The sequence below is a fragment of the Mastomys coucha genome, chromosome X (assembly GCF_008632895.1).
Source record: "Mastomys coucha isolate ucsf_1 chromosome X, UCSF_Mcou_1, whole genome shotgun sequence".
Classification (NCBI taxonomy): Eukaryota; Metazoa; Chordata; class Mammalia; order Rodentia; family Muridae; genus Mastomys; species Mastomys coucha.
In genome coordinates this window covers 127,790,108-127,798,687 of record NC_045030.1, presented here as the reverse complement: position 1 = coordinate 127,798,687, position 8,580 = coordinate 127,790,108, and positions in this window count along the sequence as shown.

Sequence of the window (8,580 nt, the reverse complement as noted above, 5' to 3'; positions counted from 1 at the left end):
TGTGTGTGTTGCATCTCCTCAGAGAAAGTTTTGTCACACAACAGACACACATGATGTGAAGGGAGAACTAACTCCCTCAAATTGTCCTCTGATCTCCACATGTGTGCTGTAGTTTGTGTGTATACTCCCTTACACACTAAATAAATAAATAAATAAATAAACAAATAAACAAATGTAACAAAGGAAGTCTTAATTTTGGCTCACAGTTAAGGATATAGTCCATTATGGCAAGGACTACATGGACAGCAGGACTGTGAAACAGTTGGTCCTTGTGTGTGCACAATCAGGAAGCCGAGAGCAATGAGCACTAGTGCTCAAATCACTTTCTCCTTTATATTTAGTCCTGCAGTCCAGTCCATGAAATGGCACCACCTCCATTTAAGACTGACCCTCCCACTTCAGGTAAGCCCATTTAGAAAGTCTCTCACATATACACCCAGAGGTTTGACTCCTAAGTGATTCTCACATCTAAATATCACTCTCAGAATTCTCGTACTCTCTTTCCCTGTTCCTTTCTCTGTCGCCATCTCCTTTTATTATCTTCAGTCTCTTCATTGCCTCTCTCTTCTTGTTGCCTAAAAACATGGGAAGGTCAGCAGTTTACTGACTCTTGTGATCTGGGAAGTAGAAATCATATTTATCCACTAGAGGAAGTCCCCCAACACATCCCAGGCACTTCACACACAGCTATGTTAATACTATGCCACTTACAAGCTGGAAAATATTTGGAGGGAACAAACATCTTCAGAGAAGACAACTCTCAGATTTTAGGTAATGCTGAAAAGTGAGAAGCAGGACAAAAAACAAAACAAAAAAAACTGGTGAGGACAAAAATAATTGTAAATTATCATTTATTATCTGCACAGTGCCTCCTGACATGTTATTCCATTTGTATAGAAGGAGGTATTTCCAAGGAATGGAAATTGCATGCAGTCAAAATGAGACAGAGGGCAAAATATTCTTAGGGCAGTCATCAAAATTAATAGGGATTGAAATGGGACAAGGAGTGAGACCCACCGAGGGGAGAGATGTTCATCAAGTATGCATGGCATAGATGAGGAAAATAACAAGTTGGGAGATAGATTGTAATTTTAGGAGGATAAGGTCACAAGGCTGAAGAAACTGGCTTTTGTCACTGGAGTTAGGGAATAATGTAAAGCAGTAATACACTAAGAGCTGAGGAATTAATGTTCCCGTCAGTACTCCGAGCACTCTGTTGAGGTTTGCTGAACATCTCAAGATGCAGAATTCATTTTACACACTTGACTACCTCCCACCCCCTTCTCCTGTTCTTCAAGCTTCTGCTAAACCAGACCCAGCAGCTGTGGTGTTATATAACCAAATAGTATGTTCTATTTATGTTCTCAAATATATTCCATTTAGACCCAAACCACTCAATCTGCAGTTAAAGTGGTAGAAAAAAAAAACCCACTGAATGAGGAGTCAAAGGACAAAGGTTCTAACCCCAATTTCATTACAAAATTACTGTTAATATTTCTGAGCCTTGGATTTTTTTGATCCTTCACTAAAGAGTAGGTAATAGCTTTTCTGTTTAGTTCACTTTATTGGGTGGACAATCCAATAGAAAAGTTGGTGTGAATACACAGCGGATATATTGAAATTGTAAAGTGCTCTCTAAATGTAAGAGGTTATTATTTCCATTGCTTCAAGGTCCTAGTGGTTTCCGTCTCTTAAGGAGGACACAAAGACCTACAGTAGATTGCCCAGCAACCTTTCCCATGTGAGCTTCCAGGATAAGGTGTGCAACTTAATAAGAGCTCTGGGCTCTCTGGGCTAGAAAGAACTGCTATCGATTTGTACTTTCATTGGGTTCAGGTTGACAAGGCAAGGCAGGCACCTGCATTGCGAGAGGAAGGGGATTGATATTTTAGAGGATTACATCTTGTGCCAAACGCAGCATAGAGAGAGCACTTGATATCTGTTACCTGTTGCCTCTGCTTACAACAGTCCAGCTAGCTAAGGATTGTTATCCCCAATTTTATACAGAAGGTAACTTCAATTCCAAGAGGTTAAGCGACACGTTCAAGTTCATAAAGCTAATATGAAATGCAAGCTTGGATTCCATCCCAAATTCACCTAGCTCCAAAGCTGATGCTCTTCCCACCGCTCTCTCCTATTTCCAGGTATACTCACAATGTTAAAAGGGTGGGGCAGGATATGTCCTAAAACTTACCCCTTCTTCATTTTTCGCACACTTGATTGCACACATTGCTATGAGATCTGGCAAATATCTCAGCCACCAACTGCTAAAGGACCCTTTCTGGGGTTCCTTTAAAACCTGGCATTACCTTGAACTTTTATAAAGTGAGCCTGGGTCTAAAAGACAAGAGTTGTCAAGTTGTCTAGTAGCGAACCTCTAGATACAGAGACCTGATCGTTTCAACTTGAAAGGCCATCAGTAAGAAAAGGATGCCCCACACAGTCCTGCCTTGCCAAGAGCCAACCAAACTCAGAGCTACCACATTGATCCCAGCTTAAACTGGACCTTCGATTCCTGTTAAGGGGGTGGACTGTCAGTAGCTACCACCTTAGTATAATTTGAGGAAGGCTGACTCATCAAAATCTCTTCCCTTCTGGCCCTGCCTCAGTGCCAATTAATCCAATTAATCCAATTAATCCAATTAACCAATTAATCTCCTTCTTTCCAGTTAGGGCACCTGTCAAAATGTAAGTGCTACTTTAAGTCGTTATACACTACACACATTAGTTTGTCACTTTCCTTGTAATCACCAGACTTGAGACACAGAGCAAATGACTTCCAGAGGGGAAAAATCCAATGTGCTATATACACTGCATAGGTAGAGTGGAGCAGGTTCAGGTGAAGACATTTACAAATCCCAAGCACCGGTGAGATGATGGTGCATAGCCTATATGCCCAAGTAGTGTCCAATCCAAGAGAATACTAACCTGAGAAACGAACCTAAGAAGAGTTCAACAAAACCTAATTATTTACGGAATTAACACTCTAATACTTTCTTGTTGCCATACAATGTGATGGTTTTCAGTGGGTTTAGGGTTATGTAACCATTACTACAATCAAGCTTTTGGTTTGGCATCTTTAAATGAAACTTTAAGTCCAATGGACACACAAAAATTGTGTGGATACAAACGTCTTTATAAATTAGTAACTGTTAGTAAGTGGGGAAAGGGGTCCAGGTCATAGAAAAAGGAAATTTATCAGTCTTTGATCTCTCTCTGTGTCTCTCTGTCTTTGTGCCTCTTTGTCTCTGTCTGTCTGTCTGTCTGTTTCTCTGTGTGTGTATGTCTCCCTCTCCCTTGCCATCTTGCTCACTTTTTTGAGACAGGGTCTCACTCTTTAGCCCACAGAAACCTGAATTGTAGACCAAGCTGGTTTTAAACTTGCCGCAATCCCCCTGGATGAGCCTCTAGTGTGCATCTACCTGGCTCGGCAGTCTTTCTCTAAGGGGACATGTGACATATAACACAGCAGAAACAGGATAAAAGTTATAATGAAGTATACTTCACACGAATGAGTAATGGTACTGAGTCTAAGAATAAAGCAAAATTTCTCTAAAAACACATTTGGTACTTTTTTTTTTTAAAAAAAGCATGTGTTAGGAAATTTTTATTTTAAGTCAGTACTGTGTCTTTATATATTATACTAGATTCTGCATATCTCACTGAAAAAGAAACACCTCTTTTGCTCTAGTTTAAAGGATTTTTAAATATTTCATCCATGCTGTCTCCAAAACTTTAAAACCTAGTATCCATCATTTCTCATTTCCTCCACAGTCCTTGGACTTCTGGATAAGCACTAACTCGATTTATGTCTCAATAGAGAATACTATTAGAGACATTTCACACGCATGCAATCATCCATATTGTGAACCTTTGCGTATCCAGACTTTCACTTAGCATAATGTTATCAACACTTTGCCATGTTGTACCTGGTTTCAGTATTTCATTCCTTCTAAGGCTGTATAATAGTCCTCTGCATGGGCACACCACAGTCTTTCTTTCTTTTTACTCTTTGACAGTCTCTGCACTAAGCTTTGATCCTTTTCCTTCTCCATCACTTTGCCCTTATTCCATGGAACCTTCCTTCTTTGCAACCAGCCATCCCCTGCTTTCACATCTTTTTCCCCATGTAACCCACTGAGTTTAAACAGGGTTGCCTACATGAGCCCGATGGGAGGTTATTACAGGGGCATAGGCAATGTACCAGTAGTTACACTACTTGAGAAAGTGACAGCCTTCACCCCAGCCACCATTAACTGCCAATAATCTTAATGAGCTCTTCCTCCTTCCTTGATGAATGTTGACTAGCCCAATCTTGTTCATGTAACCAGAGCTGTAGTACTTTCTTGAGTTCATTGGCCATGTCACATCCAGAAGACACTATTTGGTATCAGTCTGCCCCAGCCTCTGGTTCCTACATTTTTTTCTGTTCCCTCCTCCTTGATGTTTTTTGAACCTTGGGTGGAAGAATGATTTAAATATAAGTATGGAGGTGGGGGAGTAAGATGACCCAGCAGGTAAAGGCACTTGCTGGCAAACCTGATGACGGGAGTTTGAGCTACATGATGGAAGGAACTGCCCCAACTTGTCCTCTGACCTCTACACACATGCTGTGGCATGCTCCCTGTCCCTGAAGTAATAAAAGTAAAAATTTAAAAAGATAATTATAAAGCAGTTTGATACCATGTCTCCTTAGCAAAACAACAGTAGTGGGTTCTTGGCCAGATTTATCATATCAAACCCAGGTTCCCTACTGTGGAGCAAGCCTTAAATACAACTGTTCTTGACTAACAGGGAAAGAAGAACCTATTCAACAATTATAGCACAAAGGAGAACACAAAAATCTCCTCTAGCAAGGTCATGGCAGAACCAAGGAGTGTTGGGGTAAACCAGACACAACTCAATAGTGCTCTTCAAAGCAGCCCCTAAAAGGCCATAAAACAGCTCAGATTTTTGTGATTTCTACCCAGCTCTCCTAGGAAACCAAGGTCTTCTGGATAATAGCTAGAAGAGCAGGAAATGAGGCACTTAGAAAAACAGTGTACAGGGCTACAAGGTTTATTTGTCATTTTCTCATTTCAATGACTATCCATACTTTTTACTCCCTGTCCAGCCTGGTCTCATTACTTTTAGTCCATATCAATTTGTACAGCTGCACTGAAAATTGGCTACAAAGTCCCTTGTAATTTTAAAGTACATTATAACTAATAAACCCTCAATGTAGCTTTTTTACTAAAAACCAAGCAAATCTTACTTCAGCAGATCCTCAACTGCCCCTTTCTAATCTATTTTACCTGACTCATTCCCATTACACTTCTTTGCAATCGATATACCCTGACAGCCAGAGACAATGCTGATGATATCATGTGCCTTCAGAGACCCTTAACAGTCTTAGAACCACTTTGCTTCAGTATTTTGCTTTAAAAATAAAAAGCAGATCAGGGAGGTTGCTTCTGTGCTTATTCAGCCTTACATTACTATAACAAATTGCTTGAGATCATTAACTTATAAAGAGAAAAAAATAGTTATTTGGATTCACAGGTTTTAATGTTTACACTAGAATACATTAGTTATTGTATTAGTCAGGGTTCTTTAGAGTCACAGAAGTTATGATAGTCTATATCTAGTAAAGGAATTTATTGATGACTTACAGTCTGTAGTCCATCTCCCAACAATCCACTCCCAACAATGGTCGGCAGCAGCTGTGAATGGAAGTTCAAGGATCCAGCAGTTGCTCAGTTCCACAAGGCAAGCAATTGAAAAAGAGCGAGCTTTCCTTCTTCCTTATATAGGTCTCCAGCAAAAGGTGTGGCCCAGGTTAAAGGTGTCACCTTTAACCCCAGGTGACCCTGATTGAACTCATAGATCTTTCTGTCTTAATCCTCTGGGATTTGTAGCCACTATACCTCAAGATCTCCATGCCAAGATTCAGGTCGGAAACTTGTTATCTCTCAGCCTCCAGATTAGGGCCAGGTGAGCCTTCTAATTCTGGATTGTAGTTCATTTCAGATATAGTCAAGTTGACAACCAGGAATAGCCACTATAGTTATATATAATAACAGGTTTCATTATGACATTTTCATTTATGTATAGGATGCATTTCAATCACATCCACACACCTCTGCTACCCTGTCATCAAGGTTGCTTACAGTGACATGGGTGAGGGCATGCTTCCAAAAGCAAAGGATTTCTTTCCTCCCCATCAGCCATTGGCTGTCTCAGATAGGTGGGGCTCCATGAGATCCACATTCTGTGACAGGATGATGACCAGCCTAGTCTAGTGAAGATCTGATGCAGGTAACCACAGCTGCTGTGAATTCAATACCTCAACAGTCATCAGGTCATGGAGCACGAGTCGTGATGTGCTCTACTCTCCACCGGCTTCCTCTGGCTCTTAAGTTCTTTCAGCTCTTTCTTCTACCGTGTTTTCTGAGCCTCAGCAAGGGAGGGGAAGTTGATAATAGATGTCACAGTGTGACTGGGCATGCAACAGTGAATTGCTCTCAACACTTGGGCCAGTTATAAGTCTCTGTAGTTACTGCTTACCACTTCAGACAGGACTCTCTAGTCAAAACTGAGTGCAGCACTATTCTATAGGCATACATACAGTTATTTAGAAGTCACCTTGATGGGCATACCATGGAATTTGCAGTTTGGGGGGCTTCTGTCCAAGATCAATTTGGGCTATGGTGAGGTAGCAAAGTGTGGTGGGAGCATATTGTGGAGCTAATCCCTCACCTTATGGACATGAAGTAAAGACTCAGATCTCATAGTCACTTTCAAGGGCACATCTCCAGTGAATAAGGGCTTCCCACTAGGACTTCCTTTTGAGCTTTCCAGCACCTCCAAGTACACTACTTTAGATGCTTTGGGAAGGGTAAGATTGAAGGATTTTTTTTATTAATTATTTTATTGATTTACATTTTAAATACTGTCCCCCCCTTGCCAGTTCTCCCTCCATGAGCACCCCACCCAATCCCCCCTCCCTTTTGCCTGTAAGAGGGTGCTTTCTAACTGACTCACCCACTCCCACCTCACCCCACAAACATCCTCCTTCTCTGGGACATCAATCCTCTACAGGACCAAGCATTTCCTCTTTCACTGGGGCCAGATAAGGCAATCCTAGGTGCTTTTATCACATGAAATTCTGAAGGACCGTCAAGATCCTAATGCAGAAGACCCAAATTGTAGAAGATCCATTCTATAAACAGAGACACTGAGGAACATACAGCTTGATGGTTCAAAAATTTAAAGGAAACCATTGCCAGATGAAATTTCTATATGTCCTTCCTATCTTATTCCTACCCAGGAGAAGTTATTGAAGTTACGTTTTTAAGCTGGGTGTGGTAGCACACACCTATAATTCTAGCATGCAAGAGGCTGAGGCAGGAAAACCCCCAATTTGAGGCCAACCTGAGCTGTATAGTGGGAGTCTGTCTCAACAAAACAACAAATAAAAGGGCTGGGGGTGTAACTGGTTGGTAGAGTGCTTGCCTAGAACGTGAAGGTCTTCCCTAGGTTTGGCCCTTGGCTCTGTAAGAAGAAAAAACAGCAAATAAGAATAAATATAAAACTATAGGCTTTGGGGTACTTATTCCTTACTCCTCAGCCTTTTTTTTTTTTTCAAGCAGCACAGCAGAACACAGCTAACTCATTCAACAGGCTGGAGAAGGTAAGTCCAGTTTTGAACTCTCTACTTCCCTGAACTGGGGCTCAGTTGTTCTTGAAAAACATCAAGTATAACCTAACTGCCCTCAACCACCTCCCCAAAGTCTCCTCCAAACAATGGGACCCAACTGTGTGGTTCTCCTAGATAGAGAAAGCCTTTGGAAATTAGAGACATCTTCTTCAAATATTTGTTGGGCTCTTGGTAACTTGCATCCTTCAGAGTGGTACTAACTTCATTGTTATCAGCGTAGGAGCTGAAGGCCTTCTTGGGAAAAGTAGAAGACTAAAGTTATTCACGGAAGAGTGGAGGTCAGAGGATGAAATGACATCCACATAGAACACATTGAGCACATTGCCAGGCACCATAAACATTCAATGGACATTATCTACTAATGAAATTTGGGCTGAATTGGAGCAAATCTCTCATGGATCCCTGGGCAATGGACAACATTTGGTGGAATAAAATTTTAGCAGCTCTTTATGGAACTTCATGGACCCATTCACTCCTCAGTGTGCACTGGGAAAGAGTCATGTGCTGAAAAGAGTGCTGACAAAGGTGTCATGACTGGTGGCAGTTAAGGAGAAGTAGCACTTAAATGTCAGAGAATGATTTGTTGAGCTACTTAAGTTTCAGAAGAACATCAGCACCACAGAGAACATTATTAAACACCCATACATCCTTCCCAAGCTAACTGACTCCTGTCGACACAGCCGAGGTCTTAGCATCTCTGCATTCCATCATAGGACAAAGAGTGCAATGCATTTTAATCTTTTTTCCTTTTTTATTTTCTGAAATTAAAATACATTCATGTCGTTTCCCCACTTCCCTTTCCTCCCTCCAACCATTCTCATGTGCCCTGACCATACATTGCTTGCTCCCTCTCAAATTCATGGTCTCTTTTTCTTTATTAC